The 22,720-nt window shown below is 28.9% G+C and overlaps 1 long non-coding RNA gene across 2 annotated transcripts; it reads right to left on the bottom strand.

The window, feature by feature from the left end:
* Nucleotides 1-127: 127 nt before the first annotated feature.
* On the bottom strand, nucleotides 128-22,309 carry LOC118197806 (uncharacterized). 2 transcript variants are annotated; one of them, XR_015040441.1, is made up of 5 exons: nucleotides 22,165-22,309; nucleotides 19,129-19,211; nucleotides 16,112-16,228; nucleotides 10,894-10,983; nucleotides 128-10,289 (listed from the first exon to the last, which is right to left on the bottom strand). It is a non-coding gene; the product is annotated as an uncharacterized LOC118197806 (long non-coding RNA). The 2 variants fall into 2 exon arrangements; XR_004759656.2 differs by lacking the exon at nucleotides 22,165-22,309 and adding an exon at nucleotides 21,509-21,668.
* Between the last annotated feature and the right edge of the window lie 411 nt (nucleotides 22,310-22,720).

The following is a 22,720-nucleotide window of genomic DNA, read 5'->3' as shown; positions in this document are numbered from 1 at the left end:
CTGTTACTTTCTCAGATGATATTTTGCAGAAAACACTGAGAATTTTGTGTTTATTAAGTGTCGTTTTATTTAAATATAATTGCATTAAAGTTTAATTACAAATAACTGGAAATATTTTCTCTCCGTCTTGTCTCTTTTTTTTTTTTTTTTTTTTTTTTTTTTAGCACTGACAAATTGAGATTTGAGGCCTAACTTTTTAATAGTAAGTTTTACTGTAAAATATTAGAAAGTTTCCTTTTCCTGAACACTTTCTTGCTTCCCCTTTTTTAACTATGAAGGAAATATACATTCAAATTCAAACCAAAAGGGCCATTCAGTTATTTAACAACACAATACAGCCTAGTTCCAATTACTTTGCAAAACAGACAGCAGAGTAAGAATATATATTCAGTTAACCATAAAGCTCATCATGCTTTTATTTTCAGAAGACAAGCAACTCTTTATGAACAAAAATATATAGTTAAAAAAAAATTATAATACCAAATGTTTTCTAAAATCTTAAAAGATCAGAAATTTTTCTGGTGAATTAATTTAAACAGTGAAAAGCATTCTCACTTAGACCACTGATTCATCAACACATTAAGGTTATGTAACACCATAAACGTGGGGAAGTATTTGTATTCTTGAAAGAAAAGGTAGAAAGTGAATCATTCAAAAAAAAAAGGGAAACTGATAGAAATATTCCATCATTCTGTAACAGATAATTAGAAAGCAAAATCTTTCTGACTGAAAATTTTATTAAGAGACACTCTAAGATATCTTCTTAGATGAAAGAAAGGAAAAAATCCTCTCAACATCAAGTTTTTAAATAAATTATTTAATTTTAAATTAATAACTGCATAAATTAATAAGTCATAAAACATAGGCTTTGTATTCCCATCTACTACATATATGTATCATGTGTACTTTTTTTTTAGCATTTAATGCAACTGCACTTTTCCTTTTATTCAGTAAGACAAAATATTAACAATTAATTAAACAATCAAAATAATGAGAAATTAAATGCATGATCAAACATTTCTATATAATTTTTTACTGGGATATTTAGCTTGATTTAAAAAATGAGCCTGATGTACTAGATTGGCAACATTCATAACAACCATAACTGTTACTTGGTGAAGTAGCAAAATTCATTATTAAGTAAATAAGTTATTTATGCTGCAATAATAGTATGTTGTTGTTCATTTATAGTAATATAACTGTGTCCTACTGTATTTAGATGCAGCCTTTTAAAAAAGGGCAGATAATGGAAGAATATTATTCTTTGTGTCTGTGCATATGACTATGTAAATGGTGTTTGTGAGTAAATGCTTTACCACAATGTTCACAGCGAAAAGGCTTTTCTCCAGTATGAATTCTCAAATGTCCAATTAAACTACTTTTCCTTGCTAATGTTTTTCCACATTCTTTACAGCGAAACCCTTTTTGCAAACCTCCTTCGCAAACATGTTGAAACAGACTTGTTCGATATCTAAATGATCTATGACAGCGAGTGCATTTGAAACTCTTCTCCTTAGGAACAGGCAAAATTTCTTGTTGATTGTTTTCAATAATACCATCATTCAAGTGATAATATGCCATGAAGCTAGCGTTATGATTATGCTCAGCATAGTTTATTCCTTCATTTGCATTTGCATAGGTAAGAGCAATGCCACCCAGAGTACCTGCTGAATACACAATTTAATGATGGTTAATAATGGTCAACATAATTTAATGATGGTCATAAATAATAAATATTTCAGATATAAAAAGATTAATGAATCAGCTATCAAACAATGGCAATGCACAAAAGCACATGAATCATGAATAGTTGTAAATTAACTGAATATTTATTGTACTATCTTTAACAATTTTTCAGAATTTATGAATATTCTAAATACAATTCATTAATCTATTTCCATGCTTTAATTTTTAAAACTTTTTCTATAGAGTAAGTATTAAAATTAAAAGTTTAGATATATCACATAAGTATTCTAAAATAAATTCTAATATTCATTTTATTAGCTTAAATGTTATATAAATTAAATACCTTACTAAATACATCAAAAATATATATATAATATAACAAAAGTTCTCATAGAAATCAAAACAGTAAAAAATACTTTCTTAAATGAAAACTGTAGATTAAATTAAACTTAGCCGAACTCTACAAATAATGAAATCATTTCTAAAACAACTGATTAAAAACAGCAGTATGGAAAATTGTGTAATTACTTTTTAACCTTCTGTGAGGAAATAACTCACCCAAAGGAATTTCCTACATGAAACTGTTATATTATATAAACTATATGTTTGATATTTGTTAAAATATTTAAAGTTGATCTTTATAAACAAAGCACTTAAACCTATATTAATTTTACATGAGTTATAAGAAATTTCTTTTGAATGTGTGTATTTACTGCTAAAAATTCATACAACAAGGTATTATAATTTTTTTAAATAAAAAATTTTCAGGTAAGTATTTGATTACTTAGTAATTTTAAAAAAGCACAAAATATGAGTTTAAAATATGTTTAAATAAATTATCAAATCCTCGATAATTAAATTCCATTAAAAATTAGCACGCATCCATTGGGATAAATACAAATAATTTTGAAACATAACATCAAATCACATTCAATAACTTAGAAGAAATTCTCAGTTTTTTAAAAGTAACGTTATTGCTTAAATTAAACATAAAATATAAAAGACATATTCAATAAACTAATATTTTCAATTACATAAAAACAGCTTTTCATCATATCTATAGAGGCTTGGATTTATCACAAAGACATTTAAGTATTTCAATATATGAATGTGGTTTCCACTATGAAAACAATATACACTTCACATTACTTGCTGGCATAAAATACATTATACATTTAAATGAGCATACTTGCATAAAATATATTATATATTTAAATGGGCACAGATTTTAAGAATTCTGCACATCAGTAAAATCATTTTATAGAAAAAATAATAAGCTGAAATTAAATGCTAAGTACCTCTAAAAAATGACTTAATTTACACTTTTAACTTTATTTTTAAAAGCATAATAATTGATTTGCTCATAAAATTAAATGAAAATTGTGTGATGAAATTAAAACTTTGCAACAAAAACCTTAACTGAAACAAAATGCACAAAAAACTACTGTTTCATTAAGAACTTTAAATATTCTTTATTGAAAATATCATAAAGAAATGCATCAGTTATTTACACTTCCATGGTACATTTTATCTCAGCTTACACCCACAGTTTTGCTTAAAAACATGCAATTTCAATCAAAGAGCCAAAGTAAATGTTTGCTTTCACAGATGTTAATGAAAATAATCAAAAAGCTCTGTACATGAAGTTTTTATATGTGTAAATAAAATGCAAATACTATAACACAAATCTCAAACATGTTATCACACAATACATATGGCTCAGCATTAAATCTTTGTAAGAAGATTCACTCAAGTTAAATTATAATCTCGCATTTCAATATACAGAAATTTTTACATTTACTTTTTTCAGCATATGAAAATTAAAGAAGTCATTTCCTAATACAATAAAACCACACTTTATATCTAAAACAATGCTTAATTAAACTTCCTGTAGTGATACTGACTTATATTTTCATCTTTTCTACACAAGTATTATTACCTATTTTAGCATGATTTTATTCATCCTTGTGATTTTTATTTATTTATGATTATATTATCTAGCACTGGTCCTACTTTCATTAAACCAAAGTAAAACTAAATAGGTGAAATATTAAATAATATTTTTCAAATAAATAGCAACAATTCTATGAATATCTTTTACAGCTTTCGTAGAACAAAAAATAATAATAAAATAAGCAAGCTGTGTTGAAAGAAAAAGTATAGAGTATTATCATTCCTGCTTTAGAATTTTTAACATATTAAATAAAAGTATAAGAAGGTAATTAAATAATTTTACATTATAAAAATGTTTCCTTTCAAATTTTATAGCATATTACACTTTATCAATGCTTACCCTAATTACAAATTATGTACTGTTAAAGTACATTGTTAAACTACATACAGTTATACTGTATCTTTAAATGTAGTTTCTTTTTTAACTAATCCTTTATTTATTAACTGAAAATAATAAACATTTAATTTATTTTTGTTTTCTGTACAACCTTGAAAGTAAATTCAATATAAAGAATATATTCAGAACTATCCATACATCAGTGAAAAATTAGGAAGCAACTAACAGAAGCATAAGATATGTAGAAGGGTTTAAAATGATTTTGTAAAGTTTATGAAGAATGAACATGACAAATTGGCTAATATTTGTTTCCTTATCACTAAATATGGTTACTGACAGAATTTCTGTCTTGTAAAATACTCACAACTGCTTCTGTGAAAGAAGGTAAGTTTCAAATTTTCATGTATGTCAATTTAAATTAACAAAATTTTATATGATGTAATGCTTGTTCACAATCTATAATAAATTTAATCAGCTTAAATAATTGTTTTATTAAGTTGGCAATATCCAATGTGTTGCCTACATTAATATTAGAAAAGCTGATACGTCATACTATATTTTTTAATTTTTTATTTATTATCAGACGTCATAATATGCACACCATTTACACTTATTTTTTTCATTAAGCAGGCAAAAGTTTACAAGCCTAAATAATTAAAATTATTATCACAGATGGTTGGGGAAATAGTTTTTTTCTTCAATATACTTCTCTAAAATAATTTGTTTCTTCAGATTCTAACATTCAGTTAGTTAGCAATTCTACATTTATTTTAAACAATTATTTGTTATTTATTTTAAACATTCAGAAAAGGCAAGGTGTAATATTTAGCTTTATTTGTAATGAATATCAACTTCATGTATATTTCAGAAGAATAGCATATGACTGCAATAAATAAAAGCAAATAGGGATAAGCAGATAGTAAATGAAAGAATGTAACATACATATTTGGCTTGCTTTTTAACTATTAATGATATAAAATTATTTTGGCAAACAACATTTAAAATTAAAGATAGAAATCAAATGACAATGCTTTATTTTATTATAATTTATTAGCAATTAAAGGCTACTTTCTGTTTGCAATAATTTAAATCATAAAAATATGGAAATATAGGATGGAAGTAATATCTGGAATAGTATCTACAATTAACCCAAAATCGCAGCTAATCCAATAGCAATTTTTTTTTAAAAAAATGTAGTAAAAAATAATATGCCATATCATAATTAACAGAAATTTAGTATTAACAATTTACCAACATTTTTAAGCCATGTAGCATGGAAAATAAGTTCATTTTATTATGTAAATTAAATTATCATTTAACACAAGATAATCAGACACACTTCAAAACAGAAAGAGCAATGTTTTTGTTTATATTACACTTGTATTTCAACAATAGTCAATGCAAAACAGAAGATAAATGCTTAACTTCTTTTTACGATTCAACAACTTAAAGGATAATTCAATAACATTAATATGGTTCAGATTAAGCATAAATATATTATATACTATTGCAGATAAAAACATTTCCTAAAGATGACACCATCTGCTACCACTGCTGTTAACTCATACATTTTCTTTCCCTTTTTGAATCTCCTATGAAAATTTTGCTTTATGCTGATTGTGTGTGATTAATTTTTTTCATCATTCCATACGAAATAAGCTTAATGTTTACTAAAATAATAATAAAACAATAATTTCCTTTAATCACTGCAAATGCTGTAATCATTTCTGAAAACTAAACTGCTAGATACATATTTTATCATTTTAGAAGTTTAACCATGTGCTTTGCTCATAAATTCTTACGTTCATGTAAAAATAATTTTCCAGTTTCTTGTCAAGGGAGCAAAAATTCTTAAGAATTTTCTTGCCTAAAGGAATGAAAATTCTTCCTAAATTGTAGTCAAAAGTCGTTAATCCGGACTTGACGGGACTTTGGCGATTCCGGATTATCGATTTTTCCGGATTATAGATCATCAGTTTAAATCTGGTAAATGGCATGCAGAAATTATAAAATTAAAAATATGAAAACGTAATTTATGAAATAAAGAACAATTATGATCTAAAGGGTATCAAAATTTACAAAAAAAAAAAAAAAAAAAAAAAAAAAAACAACTTAATATTTATTTGTTTACTTTATTAAACATTTCTTTCAATGTAAGTTGTTTAAGTTGCTTCGTTTCACGTGATAATACTTTCTCTTTAATTCTATAAACAGACATAATTTCTTCTTCAGTTACAAAGTTCCGCCATTCAAGTCCTATAATTGCTGTGCCGAGAATACCGATTAATTTGTCAATCGAAATTTTTTCATTTTCAATAACTTCTGTGTCACTTTCTTCACTATCGGAAGCAAATTATAATGCCGAGGAATTTGATTTAAATCATATCAAAGACGGAGTACATCGAAATGAAATACTACATTTAGTAAGGAATTATAAACCAAATAAAATAAAAACATCTGCCCTGAAGATAAGGATAGTGCTGGCAGATAAACTTCCAATTCATTGCGCGCCGAGGCGTTACCCCCCCCCCGGCCGCAGAGCAGCGTGAAATTGATAAACAGATTTCAGAACGGTTAGAGAAACAAAAGTTACGCCTTTATCCATTTTTTGCAGCAATTTCACTTTTTGTTTAATGGACTTCGAAACATACTTTCACTTTGTAGATCCTTTATATATTAGTAAATATATATCTGTAATTTTATTTGACATAATCGAAAGTTCAAGCTTACTTTTATAAAATTGCTCTAACAGTCTGCAAAAAATAATAAGCCGGATCCAATTCGAAGATTAAGGAACAACGCAATCTGCAACATTAACTGAATTAGATAATTTTAGCTTAGCTTATACCATCCATTATACATTAAACGTGCATGCGTAAACGTATTATGCGAATGCACACATGCATATTCGCAGCCGTAGAGGTCTTATGCGTTTGCGTCAACGCGACGCATGCGCAGAAAGTTTGTAGCTTTGAAGTCCGGATTATGGATGTCCGAATTAACGACTTTTGACTGAATTTTTATTTTTAAAAAACTTATTATTTCCTTTATTAAAGTATGTACAGTAATTAATAAACTCAGTTTTATGCACTATTGAATTTTCAGATAAAAAAATAAAATTTTACAATTAGAGGTTTTACTTAATTTTATAAAAACAAATTTGAACAAGATTTCATGAAAAACATCATAAATAGTAAATTTTTCACTCTTATACATATAGCCTAGCTATAAACTACTACCTGACCAGTTAAAGTATAAAACTGCAAATACAAATTAAGTTGTATTTAGCTTTTTAATAGACAAAAATTAATTAGCTACTAATGTGACTAATTAGTTTATACTCATTCAAAAATATATTAATGCAAATCAAACTAAATCATTACTCTGAAATTTGCAGAACACTTAAGGGCTGTTCAGACTGGGGTTTACCTGAGCTAATGGAATCAGTTTTATATGTCAACTAGCTCCGCTATGCATGCAGTTCAGATTTTTCAACTTGCTACCCTATGGGAAAAAACTGGTTTTGGAGATAGGTCAACTACGTCAGATGTCTCCATTAGCTCAGATAAACCCTAATCTGAACGGCCCTTTAGAGGTACACTGCAGCTCTTGTCAGATGACATTATTCCAGCTTAGTCCATCAAAGTCAACAATAAAATTAATTTATGTAATAGTTAAAACACATGTTAATACTCTAAACACAGATACACAGATAAAAATAGAAACAACAGTACATTTTTACAGCAAACTATCAAATACAGCAATAAATCTAATAAAAACAATAAACAAAAAATTTAAAATTAGTAAGTAAAATAGCTTTACTGAATTTATCTCGAATTAAATTCAAAGATTAAATTTGCCAATAATAACCCGACACCCATAGAACTATGCTTATTTGAAGCGCAAATGGTATTGGTAAAATACAGGTTTGTCATTTACTGCCATCTCAGCTTCTGCTATCTCTCCTACTAAGTTTCAATAACTATCTAAAGGTATTTTGCATCATTCCCTTCTTTAGCATGATGAATAGCTCTATGTTAGTTTTTGGGCAATTATGTTAAACTCACAGCCACTACTTCACTTCATTCCCAAAATGCTCAGTTGTATTGTGATCAGAGCTTTGGGCTAGCTAAATCTAGTTCTTTTACTTCCACCTTCTCAAACCAGCCAGCTAGGATGCTTGCTTAATGAATAAGTGTTTTATGGCAGAATGGAATTGTCCAGTTTAATCACTCAGTTAGCTAGCATTCAGTGTTAGTTACAAGCACAAAAAGTAGTGGATGAAATTGAAACCAAGTAAAACAGACTCGCACTGAAATGCTTTTTCTGCCATATTTCCCAATGGGCGCAATGCATTTAGTAAGCTGTGATCCCCTCGTAACTGCCATTGATCTTCGTAATATTTAGTGTGATTCCACTTTTCACAAGAAGTTCTCTCACTGATTTACTGTCCATTGGTGACACACTTTACATCACCACAACTGGGGGGCAAAATTTCTTGTAGTGAACATTGGTATATGTGCTACAGCCCAGCAATGGAATCCAACTGCAAATACTTCTAGACAGATACAACTAAATCTGACATCATTTCCTGAAGCCAATCAAAAGTCTGTACCTAAAGTTTTTAATGAGGTCTGTTGGTTTATCTATATCACATGCGAAAAGCATTGATAATCCCAAACTATCAATATTTTCAGATTCTCAGGCCAGGATTAGAGTTTTATGACTCCTTCATCTTTCTAATTTACCACTTTTGCTCATAGTGCCTAGAGATTCCCAGAAATCTTACAAATAAAATGAGTGAATCATTAAGTCCAACACCATATAATGGTCAGTCTCACTCAGCTGGCACTCTGAACTCATTTTGCGAGCAGTAACTGGTACGCATGTAATTTTGAATCTGAAGACTTTTTTTGGATTTTGAGGTATATGCAGTGGTGAACTTTAGGAGGCTCATGAGAATTCTTTTTTAAATTTTTCTCTAATTTGTAAGGCTCAGGTTCTATTTATTTGCTTGCTTATTCATTTTAACAAAAACACATGTTATAATCACATACCGACTTATATTAATCTTTCTTTTCTTAAAAATTACGAGTATTAAATCAGGTTTCATTTTAGCTTGGTCAAATGGTTTATTGGCAATTTTAAATTTAGACAGGTGCCAGAAAATGATTCTCAGGATTTTTATGAGATGGCTTTTAACAGGAAAAGTGCATATGGAAACTATCACTATTATTTGAGCTAAACAAGCTTTCAGGCACAATAAACAGGACTGCCACAAGATTTTTTTTTTTTTTTTTGAATTAAATACCATATTTTGGATTTAATGACATATACTTAAATTGGAAACATTTTAAGAAAATTACATCCTAATCCTCAAAAAGCTTTTTTGAAAACCATTGCTTGGCCTTAGAACCTCCTAGAAGATCAACCGATGTGGAAGAAAATAATAATGTGAGGCAACTTTAGGCATAGATTATGCCACGTAATTCAATTTACTTCTCATTTTATTTTATTTCTATGACTGCTAAATTTTGTAAATTTTAACGAGTTTTCATTATTTTTTTAATGTTTTCTTGTTCAAGCACAATTATTTAAATTTTCTTGTTTTTCTAAAAGTAAAATGTTTGGTCAAAATTTGATATTTTCTTTTCATAAGATAAAGAGTTTTATTAAAATTTTCTTAGCTCATTGTTGCATATACAGATCATATATAGCTGATACTACTTATGTTCCAATGGGTATCAGTTGATTAATGGTAATTTGACAAAAGGAAAATTTAAAATTTCACAAAAAATATCAATATAATGCAAAGTTAAATCACATGATAAATGACCATTATGAAATATCAAATTACACAACACACTGCGCAATTTTTACATTTTAAACTAAAATCATAGCCACTGATGATTTCTTAGAAGGTGTAACTTAAGTTCACTTTTTTGTATATATGATTTAGAACACATATGGCAATTAAAAGGTTTTTCTCCTTTGTGACGCATCATATGAACACATAAATTGTATTTTTTTGCAAATGCTTTTCCACAGTAGCCACAATTGAATGGCTTCACTCCAGAATGAAGACGCATGTGGTCAACTAAACTACTCTGACGAGTGAATGTTTTGCCACAATCTTGACATGCTATGCTATTTTTCAATTTTCCAGGACATATATGCTTTAATAACTGTGTATGAAGCTGAAAGGATTCAAAGCAGTTACTACACTGAAACATTTCACTTGTGATTTCAGAAAGTCTCTTTTCCATGATTCTGCAGTTTTCATTAAAATCTGTCTCACTAGAAGATCCATAACCTGTTTTGGAGAACACATTCAATATATTATTCATTACATTCAAAATAATTGACTGATGGTAAGGAAAGAACAAAAATAACAAACATTAATAATGCATGTATTTTTTTAAATATCATTAAATGATTTTTTTAATTGGTTACAAAATTCTAGGAAAAATAAATCATAACAAAAATATGAACAAAAAATACTTTCAACATAAGCTGCAATTTATCAGAAAAAATATTTAAACAAAATCAAAACGTACAATGAAATTATATGGTTCTGAAGCATTTGAAAACTATAATAATTTACTAGTGTTCACACTTCAAAGAGAGGTTTCATTCTGTGGGAATTCCCAAGTATTTAGACAGCAGTTTTAAAAAGTATAGTTAAAATTACCGAAAACTATAATAATTTATTAATATTCATACTTCAAAGTGAGGTTTCATACCCTGGGAATTCCCAATTATTTAGATAACAGTTTTAAAAAGTATAGGTAAAATTACTGAAAATAATATGTTAAACAATGTTTCAATGGCAAATCGTTTTTCCTTTTGTGTGCAGCTATTTAGGTTCCTTTCATACCTCTTGAGTTCTACTAAAAATTTTCAGGCTTTTGTCTTACTTTCTTATCATTCTCATCTTCTTCATTGCTGAAACACTTCAGTAACAGGTCTTGGTTTAGACAAAATAATTACATAAACTTTTATTGTTCCTGTAAAAAAATATAGTATAATATTCATCACAAGCATACATATATTTTATAACAATTTATTGGTAGACAAATGTACATAGTCATATAGGTAAAAAAAAAAAAAATAGAACTGTCATGGCAAAAATGAATCTTTAATAATACTGGTATTCTAAAAGCTATAGAAATTTCTTCCTTTTGAACAAAAATTCCATGAATAATTGTAAATGCTTTACAAATGAATTTCTTTTAAATAATTTCTAGGGGTTATTATTATTATTTTTAACTAACCTTTAATTTTATATTTTGGATTTTTACTGTCACTTCTCATTTCCATTTCCCTACCAGAATTTAAATGAAGTGGAAAAAGATAGTATTCAAAGGAACGTTTTTGGGAATTTAATTCAGAGCATATTCTGCCTCTCAAGGCCACATTACTAGGTTAGCTAGCTCAGATAAAGTTGTATTATTCAGCCTCGCACTATAGTTGCCGCTATTTAAATTACTATGTCGATAGAAAGTTTTAAGTCAACTTCACAGCTATTTGACAGTATGCAGTCTTAGACTACTACTAGCTCATTTAAATTAAATTTGAACTTATTATTTCTTTAAGTTATCTTGCCACAGACGGCTGTTGGAGTTTGTAAGCAAGAGTTGTGCAGTTATTTTCGAAGTTCTGACGTAATAAAATGATTTGTTTTAAAAGCCTCCTAAGATTTTGTAGTTCTGCTCAGGCATGTGGTAATTTACTTACCTCTGTTAGGAGCTGAATGCTAGTTTATGCTACCAAAGCAAGTCAAACTTGATAAACTTATACCTGCAATACAGATTATCTTTCTAAAATATAATTCACGGAGAAACAGAGATATTCTAAGAAATTTTTTTTTTACATGTTGACAACATTAATGAAGAGAAAAATGGCTAATGATATGTTCAGAGGATAGAAGCAAACATGACAAGAGTGTGAAGATTTCAATATTAATACAAAATTAAGATCAATTAAGTCATAATTTTGTTTTACTTCTATCGATTGGTTAAAAGCTTTCATTTGCAGATTTATCACTCTATTGGATAAAACACTTAAGTTTCACTTTTGCTGCTAAAAAATTATGTGTGTTATTAATATTAAATAAGAATCAAACAATATAAAATAATTTTGAAATAATGCAGTTCAGAACAATTTGTTAAAAGCATATTAGCATATTATTATTTTATAGTTATATATGTACCTATGCAGAAAAATAAAAATACAGTGAAGTGAAAATTTTGAAATACAGGAGACTTTCAACAATTATTAACCTGCAGTAAAAGTAGAATATATAAATTCAAATTTGTTGTGAGCAGGGGAAAGAAAAGCATTTAATAAAATTAATTTTCCACATCCAAAGCTAATATAATTATGACGAGATGATTGCAAGTAGCTGGTTTTCCAGGTGCCAAATTTTGACAACCATGCACATAACCATTCTTCAGGCATTCATGCTCATAACAATTATTGACAATCTTTCAGATAACTATGTTCCACAATCCTTCAGTTAAGCAATGCCGTCATTCTCCCACATGCATTCTCTTTCTCATATTCCTGATTCCAATGGTTTGTATTGTTAAATTGTGATATTTTTTGCCTTAAAATCAATTTTAAAATATGTACTTGAAAAATTCGCCAGCTATGGGAGAAAAGTGAAGTAAAAATTTCTGCAATAATACAGAGTTTTGTCACAAAATCACTAAAGAAAACAAGGTGCATTTGGTAGAGAGATGGCATTGCCTAAGTTTGCACAATTCATTGATTTTTTTTTTTTTTTTTAAGCAGAAATAGATGGATTTTTTCCTTCTTTTCTGTGACTATATCAAAATCAAAATACATCATCTACAAGGAGCATAAAATTGCACGTTTCAGAGCAAACCTGCAAATTTTGCTGTGATACTTAGATAAGAAATCTGGGATAGCTAATTCATAATAATGACCTCCAGGCATCATTTGCTCGAAGAACTGCAATGAAGAACTATTAGGAGACTAGAAGTAGGGCAAAGTCAGACAAAAGTAATCAGATAGCTAAATGTGAGTCCTTCTGTGGTTCACAGGCTTTGGTAACAATTTTTAACAACAGATTCTGCAACAAGCAGGTTCAACTAAGGACAGCCAACCACTGATGGTCGATATTTGTTATTATGCATCCAAAGGAATAGAACCTCAACTCAACTCAGATTCCCCCTTACTGCAGGCACTGGAAGGTTGGTGTCAATGTCAATCACGCGCAAAAGGCTTCACGAAGGATGTCTGTATGTGAGGCAGCCAGCCATTTGCATGCCACTCATGTCACATCATAGAAGGGAACATTTGAGGTAGGCACATCAACATGTCCACTGGACGGCTGATGGATGGAAGGCTGTTCTCTTTACAGACGAGTCCAGGTTTAGTCTCCAAAGTGATTGTAGGCATTATTTGATTTGGAGAGAACTCATTATCCTCCATCAAACATTTGTGATAGAGATGCATACGAAGGAGGCAATGTCTTTGTTTGGAGTGGTATTTCTTTGGGAAAAGAGCTCCATGTCTTTCCACGTGGTACCACGAATGCTCAGCCCTATAAAGATGACATTCTTGATACTTATGTATGCCCTTATGCTGGGGCACAATGCTAGACTGCACAGGGCTCACATTATGGATGATTAGCTTCAGCAGCAAACAATTCAACACATCGATTGGCCAGTTCGATCACCAGACCTGAATTCTATCGAGCATGCTTGGGATGCTTTAGGAAGAGCTTGCTCTCAGGCCTCTTAGACCCTTGCCACACTTTCAACTGCTTTGCAAAAGCAATGGGTCTCACTTCCTACAGATCTGATAGACTGTATAATTGACAGCAACACATAGCGCTGTATGTGTTGCATCGACGACCAGTGCCGTCTGGTTATCCCAGGTGGTGCGTCTCACTCTCCAAGGTGCTAAAGCGGAGGTTGAACCTTCGCACCTCGAGCTGAGGGGGGTGGGAACCTGCATATGCGGTTAAGTCTCGCATGCAGGGCAGCCATAATTGTTGTTGTATGTGTTGCATTGCTTCTAGGGAAGATGATACTCCATATCGAATGTAATTTTCCTATACCAAACTGATACATCCAATTTGTTCATTTTAACATATGCAAATTTCTATAACACCATTACTGTCTGACAATTTCTTTTCATGTTGTTTTATACCTTGCTATGTGTTGTATACTGGGGGTCAGTTTCATTAAGTTCTACATATAACTTTTAGAGTAAACTAATTTTTGTGATTTTTCCTTTTCTTTTGTGATTAATGGATAGTCAATGTATATCTATATTTATTTAAATAATGCATATAGATTATATACAGTCAAAAGTCTTTAATCCGGACTTGTCGGGATTTCAGCGATTCCGGATTATCGGTTTTTCCAGATTATAGATCATCAATTTAAATCTGGTAAGATGGCAGGCAGAAATTATAAAATTAAAAATATGAAACCATAATTTATGAAATAAAAGAGCAATTATGATCTAAAGGGTATCAAAATTTACAAAAAAAAAAAAAAAAGGGCTTAATACTTATTTGTTTACTTTATTAAACATTTCTTTCAACGCGCACATGCGTAAAGTATACATTACGCATAGTCGAAATTAGAAAACTGCAACCAGAAAACTATTTCATGTGTATTCGTGATATTTATAATGATGAGGAATTTGATTTAAATCATATCAAAGACGGAGTACATCGAGATGAAATACTACGTTTAGTAAGGAATTATAAAGTGAATAAAATAAAAACATATGCCCTGAAGATAAGGATAGTGCTGACAGATCAACTTCTAGTTCATTGCATACCGCGACGTCACCCCCCCCCTCCCCGCAGAGCAGCATGAAATTGATAAACAGACTTCAGAATGGTTAGAGAAACAAAGGATATGCCTTTATCCATTTTTTGAAGCAATTCCACTATTTTTTTGATGGACATCGAAACATGCTTTCGCTTTGTAGATCCTTTGGCATCTCCAGAATTGGAAATTTTTTTTGACATAATCAAAAGTTCAAGCTTATTTTTATAAAATTGCTCTAACAGTCAGCAAAGAAATAATAAGCCGGATCCAATTAGAAGATTAAGGAACAATGCAATCTGCAACATTAACTGAAATAGATAATTAGATAATTTTAGCTTAGCTTATACCGTTCGTTATACATTAAATGTGCATGCGTAAACGTATTACGTGTATGCGTAAATGCATATGCGCATGTGTAAAGGTATTATGCGCACGCAAAAACGCATATGCACATACAAACTACAAACTTTCTGTGCATGCATAAACGCATAATGCGTTTATGCATGCACAGAAAGTTTGTAGCTTTGAGGTGCGGATTATAGATCATTCTGGATTATAGATGTCGGGATTAAAGACTTTTGACTGTATTTTTATTCAGAAAAGTTAATTCATAATGTTAAAAAAAAAACTTCATTTTACTTTCATTATAACAACAAACATTGTACAGTAGTACATTTCAATAGGATGTATTTCCCAAATTAAAAAAAAAAAAAAGAGCACAAATACAGATGTCCACTACGTGAAAAGAAAGCCCAATATCTAAATCTTCACACCAGAAGACAAAAAATAAATAGTAGAATAAATTAAAAATAACAATAAAACAAAATTCCCCCCTCCCTTACGAAACCTAGGAATGGTGTGCTGCAAAATGCAAATTTTTAACCAGTGTAATCTCTGCAGGTCCTAAATTACACTGCCTGGTACTTCTTTAAATTATAAATTTTTTTTTCCTTTCCTAAATTCTAAAAATTTTGCCAGCCCTAATTTTTGCTACTCCGAGCTCATTTTTTAAATTCTAAAAAATTCCCTTAAATTCTACCTCCTAGTGCAGCTGCAGTGACCCTGCTGGGCAGTTAGTATTCTTCTATATGGCTTAAGCAAAGCTTCAATGTTCCCATGTCTACATGTCATCTTACCAGATTCAAACTGATCAACTAAAATCAGGAATTGCCCAAGTACCGGCAATTTTGGATATCAGATTTTGAACTGTATAATCAAATGAGAAAATGCATTTAAATCCTACAGCATTTATAAAAATATGAAAATACTAAACTTAACAATATTTTTCTATCAAATATTAGAATAGAATTTACAGTACCTGAATGAAATAAATTCAAAAATGCCTATTTACTTTTCCAAACAATAACTAACCCAAGGTTTATTTAACATCTAGTTTCTTGCAATTTCTTTTGTCCTGGTTGATTAACTTCTTTCACTGAATTCCATAAAGATATATAAGGATGTAACAAAAGACATGTAACATTAATACTAAAACATGTTAAATTAATAACTTAACATGTAACATTAATAACTACTAAAACATAAATTTTAAATTACAACTTTAATATGTTACTGTATTTACTTTTGTATTATCCCTTGTGTATTTTTCCTCGCTATAGCATAAGGTTCTGAAAAAAAATTTTAAGTACTTGCATAGTTTTTCCCTTCTTTAAGGTGTTCAGAAAGCAAGTTTTGCTAAATTTTAAAATGGATTCCTTCACGTGGTGGTTGTTTTCCTCTTACTAATTAATTTGCTCATGGATTTCAGGTGAAAGAGATCTGATTGATGAAGAAATAACAATGAAGATCTTCAAAAAAAAACAGGAATACCTAATATTCTTGATTGTTCTGTGAAGGTCAACGCACATGGGAAGACAGACAAAGGTGATAAAGACAGTGATGATGGTGACTTAACTTACAAGATATAGTGGACTAAACAGGCAGCAGTTCCAGCAGCACTAACCTCCTGAGCGCCGTAACCGGCTTTATCTGGTCATGAGATGTTTTGTCACTTGGTATATATTATATTAGCTTATAATTTAAGATATTTTGCTTTCTTACTTTCTTTAACTACATAAATATCATCTTAATAAATTAAAGTTTATAAAAATGAGGACTAAAACAAACATACAAATTTACCCAACAAAAAAGTGTTTAAATACAGGTCTTCATGTCAAATCCAAAAACCCATGCCATTCAGACAGTCAAATGATTTGAGGCTTTGGGAGTAGCAGCAGACAACAGTAAGAATGGGTGAGTTTCATGGGTATAGAAATAGAGATATCTTATTAGATATTGTAATGTTAATATGACTATGTATTCTTAATGGAATGCAAGTTCCTTTTAAATAAATAATACTGCAATAATTACCGAAAATTTATCCATGGATGCTTTTTACGTGTTATGTTCTTATTGTAACAGCATCCGTTTGAAATTAAATTATTCACATAACTTTCTCTTATTGATTTTCGTACAATAAAAAAATTAGTAAAAACGGGGCAGAAATACATGAGCAAATATGATATACAGCACAAAGTCCGTAATCCGGGCGTCCATTATCCAGAATGATCTATAATCCAGACCTCAAAGCCACAAACTTTACGCATGCGCGCGTTGAAAGAAATGTTTAATAAAGTAAAATAAATGTTAAGCTTTTTTTTGTAAAATTTTATACCCTTTAGATCATAATTGCTCTTTATTTCATAAATTACGGTTTCATATTTTAATTGTATAATTTCTGCATGCCATCTTACCAGATTTAAATTGATGATCTATAATCCGGAAAAACCTCTAATCCAGAATCGCCGAAGTCCCGACGAGTCCAGCTTACAGACTTTGTACTGTATTATTTAAAAATATCCTATACAAATATTAATTATACCTTCTTACAAACTATACTATGCAAAAGACATGATACTCTCTAAATGACAGTACTTAATTACACATATAATTTAAATCTGAACAGTAGTTGTGATTATATTATTTATTTTAACAAGAACCGCACTACTTATGATATAGTTTACAGGTCATTAAAAAACTGCATGCATAACAAATTTTTCAAAAACAAATAACTGATAAATAACTAATAAATTTTTTGAAAGCAAATAAACTTCTGCAGCACTCTGCAGAAGTTTAAATAATGTTCTCAAAATCAGCGCTAATCCTTTCAAGTTTTTCTGTTTCTTTAATTCACTGATATTTGAAGAATAGTAAAAATACATCTAATATTTTCTGAACCAATATTTCAGTCAGAAAAACTTCTAAAAATATTAAATGTTAAAAACATGCAGTTTCAGAGATCATGCTCAAAATTTCCATGCTTACTACATGCAAAGCTTTTATAATTTGACCAGTTATAATAATAATGATTTAAAAAACTGATCAGACAGTAAAATCAGTTTTAATATGTTACGTTCAAAAATACAATTAAATTAATATCTACTTTAGTAAATAAAAATGTTTTTATTTTCTGACATTTTTATAAAATCACTTTTATTTATTTATTTATTTTTATTATTTCCAACTTTTAAACCTTACTTTGACTAAATTTACAAGTAATGTGGTAAATTATTTATCAATTAAATAACTAAGTACTATATAGCCAAAATGTAGAATTAATCATTTAAACTTTTTTTTTTTTTTTTTTTTCCCATTATTGCAGACATATTTTTCCTGTCGAATTCTCACACCACCACCACAGATGGAAAACTTGCAATACTTCTTTAACAATAAACTATAAAAATGCTAAATAACTTGATATCATTCCTGAACAAAAGAGGAAAAGTCCAGTATCTGATTTTTGAGGACAGACATGAAAAACTAAAATATGAAGTTTACAAAATTTAATGTACTTTAAAATATTGTACCGGAATCTGCAGATCTCCTTAAAAGTGGAAGCAGAGCTGAAATTGTGCCAGAGCCTGGCTCTGGTACTTCTCAGTTTTGGGGATAAATTCTAATTCTACTAATGCTAGGTGGAGCGTATCGGAGCCCTAAATATGAAGGCTCTGGCACTTCTTTTATGCAATTGAACAACAATTTCAGTAGAAATTTTGATTTCAAAAATTTTATTTTTTACAATTAATTATATTAAAAATCGCTTATTAAATTTTAGTTCATTTCTTTACATTTTAACTAATTTTAATTATTTAATTACCTTAATCTTCAATTATTTTAATAAATAATAACTAATTTATTTTTACTTAATTAAATAATGATTATTAATTAAATAATTGATAACTGTTAATTAAGCAATTATGAATTAATTTGATAATTATCAACTATTTAATTTTTAAATTATTAATGATTTTCAAAGTCATTTATTTATTGATTTACTTTTGTTCCTCTTTGCTGATGGTCTTCCATAGGCTCCGGCACTTCTAATTTTAGAAATTAAGCTCTGAGTAGAAGTTCAGAATCTGAAAGAATCACAGGAAATAAAAGGTAATTGTTAGCTACTTAGGATTTGAAAACTAATTAAATGACCTTTATGAGGTGCTAAAACAAACACATTTCATGGTATTTCTTTAATAAAGTGGTTACCATGTTTAATCACCACAACAGACAAAGTTTACTGTCCAATCTGTAACATGCAAATTTTGGACATTGCCAAAGACTTAAGCAGTGGCCACTTTAACAAGGAACTATTTTTTTCACCATATAATGCATGATTACCTGTTAACAACTTAAGAGCTGGAAAGTGTTTTCTGTATCCATGCATGCCATCTCTCAGAATAATATTTCACATCTTTCAGACATGATAATATCCCCCTTCATGTCATTCACATATTGATCTATTCCAAATTTCTAATGATTAATACCTTATGATTTAATGGTAAATGTCACACAGACTGTAACATGTCAGGCTCAGTTAAAATAAGACCATTAAAAGCACATAATATAATTAAATCTGATGGTAAGTAGATGAGGGAAGTGAAATGTGACCATTGTCTTTCAGCCAGAAGTTACTTGAATGATTTGAGAGAGTTTCAAATCCACTATGAACTAAAGCATCGAATATAAAAGTCATCCATAAAGAAGCAAAACTATACCATATAAAGGAATACCATGCAAATGAAGTACATAAAAAATTACAATTTACAAAAATAAAACTAATAAAAAAGAATATTGATGAATGTATGCCTTCTATATATATGCCTGAAATCCTCTTGTCTTTAAGATGTAAATAATGATATATAACAGAAAATGAAAGACAATGCATTCTATAATGAAAAACATTTACTTTGGTTAAAACATCCTATATATGGCACTAAATTTTACATGTGAATAGTTGAATAAAGAGAAGTAAATGTTGATACGAAACAAATAATTACTGTAATAATATTTTCAGAACAATCTTAAGCATGCAGAATTATAAATGAAATTAGTTTTGAAAATTTTTCAAAGTATTTTTCTTCTTTATAAAAATAATTTAAACCACTCATTTTAAGAGGAATATTATAAATGCCAATTCCTTAACTAGGACTCAACCACATCTCTTAAATAGATCACTTTTCTTTTAAATAACAAATATATGTGACTTTATTAAAAAAAGTCACATATATTTGTTATATGCTTTATTAAAAAAGTCACATATATTTATTATATGCTTTATTAAAAAAGTCACAGCTAATTACTACTTAAAAGATTTCATTCATGCATTTCTTAAGGGCATATAATTTAACACAAAGGGGCATGTGAAAGATAAAATAAAACACAAATACAACAAAGATAGATCTTTTTCATGACTGTAAGATTTATTACACACTTGCTTTGAATATGCCAAATCAGATTAAATATACATTTTAAAAAGCTTAACTGCATGTTGATATTAATATGTAGATTTTAACATTAATCCAAAAGTACAAAGTTTTATTCTTATCAGAAAATAATTCCACTGGAATGATAAAGCTTTACCATTGTTGCATCACTTAATAAAAACTTAAATACATGTATAAATTATTTAAAACTTTAAAGGGTAAATATATCATTTAAAGAAATTAATAATCAGTTCATTAATTGAATAAAAATTTAAATTCCACTACTTTAAAATGAAAAATTTTAAATCCTGAGAAATTGTTCTACTTATAATTTCAATAGAATATTCAGTATTATTTATGGAATAATGTATGTATGAAATAATGTTTTATGTTTTACAGAAAATGCAGTCCTCTAAATATAAATTCTCTTTTCTAAAAGAAAGTGCAAGATTCTGGTACGACGGGTTCGGCAAAAATAAAGTAATATCAGTTCTAACAAGCGATAAAATCACCTAATTAAGATAATAATTATGCATCTGACATTTGACTTGGATTCATTTCAATGTATGATGCATATTTTTGTCATTAATGAGAATGTATCGAATTTAAATGGAAACAAGACAAAGTGTCAGTGTCAAAAGTATATGTATGATAATATATATGTATGATCACTAAATTAACAAAAATGCTCTATGTTGTTACGATCGCGATTTTTTGACACTGACTGCAGGGGAGCTGTTTGAAAAAATTTCATACACCTTATTTATTCATCTTTTTTATTCTTGCATACATATGCCCTTTTTTATGTTAAAAAACCAGTTGCCAATTTTCGACCATCTTAAATTTTTAGTAAAATTTTTGGAATAAAATCAAGGATAAATTGCATATCCTTATATGCAGGAGCATGAAATTACAACAGAGTTTATAAAGATAATGGGAAAATAAAATTATTTTACTATATTCCTTTGTATATCCAATCCATTTATATGCATTCAAGTTGTAAACCGAAGCCCTTTGAAAGTTAATTTTTATCTAGATTATATTTATTATTTTTAATATACATAACACTGGGCGTTTATTTCCTTAACGACTTGAATACATTTGATGACTGTCATGAACAGATGTTCTTCTGTCATTGATTTACTGACGCCAAAGCTAAAAAATTTCGCCAATTCGGTCTCATTGTAGACGAGCAACATTTATTTACCGTTAAAAAATATTTAATCAGTAGTTATCCGCAATAAAATATATGCAGGTGTTTAAATTACCTTAAATAAAAATTGGACCTAAAGGCTGCAAATATTTGTAACGTCGCTTTAATTTTTTTCATGAAAAAAATATTCAAATTAATATCATAGTTGAGAACAGATTTCACTCACATTGAACGAAATATTTTGCACAATTCATTTCAGTCAGTAAGTAGTATTTTTAACTATAATATTAACGATACATGTGTGATAATAATCAAGATCTTATTCATTCTTGATGCTTAAAGAGAATAAACAGCAAATATCTGCATTTCCTTTTCATAAAATTAAAAATTGCATGCAGAGAAAGATAAATCTTTTCCTTTCTAGCAAATATAATACAGTATTCGTTCGTGTTTACTTACATGCAGGTAATGTTAAGTTTTTTAAATAATAAGCAAGAGTTCCAGTAATCGCATATACAATGGTCGACGTTTCGTAGCCCACATTTAGATTGGCGATTATATTTGGCTATGAGATAAATAATTAACACTCGAAATTACAGTTCAACGGTTGTCATGTGCTTACATTTGCTTGCAGGTGAAAACAGTCGCAAAAATTCCTGTAGAAATAAATAAGATCTTATCCATTCATAATAGAGTAAGTTTATTATAATGAAAAAAGGTTGATGATATTTCATGTATCTGATTAAACTGCATTATTTTCTTTGATTTTTTTATCAATGAAGTAAAAAAAAAAAAAAAAAATTGTTACTTAAAAATTTAATTTTTGTGCTCGATTATGTTAGTACAGACCTTTTCCGTATCGTGCTATGAAAAATTAGCCAAATGTAACAAAACGTTTGTAAATAATTAATACGTTTTCATGCTAAGTTTTGGAAGTTACTCATATGCTGATAATTATGTATGCATATATTTGGAATCTTTAAATTTAAGATGCTGATAATTGGAAGTAATGATT

The sequence above is a fragment of the Stegodyphus dumicola genome, chromosome 3 (genome assembly GCF_044657685.1).
Source record: "Stegodyphus dumicola isolate Sdum_Otavi_A_Nest chromosome 3, ASM4465768v1".
In the NCBI taxonomy this organism is placed as follows: domain Eukaryota; kingdom Metazoa; phylum Arthropoda; class Arachnida; order Araneae; family Eresidae; genus Stegodyphus; species Stegodyphus dumicola.
The sequence above is the reverse complement of the archived record's forward strand: the minus strand, read 5'-3'. Positions and strand labels throughout refer to the sequence as shown.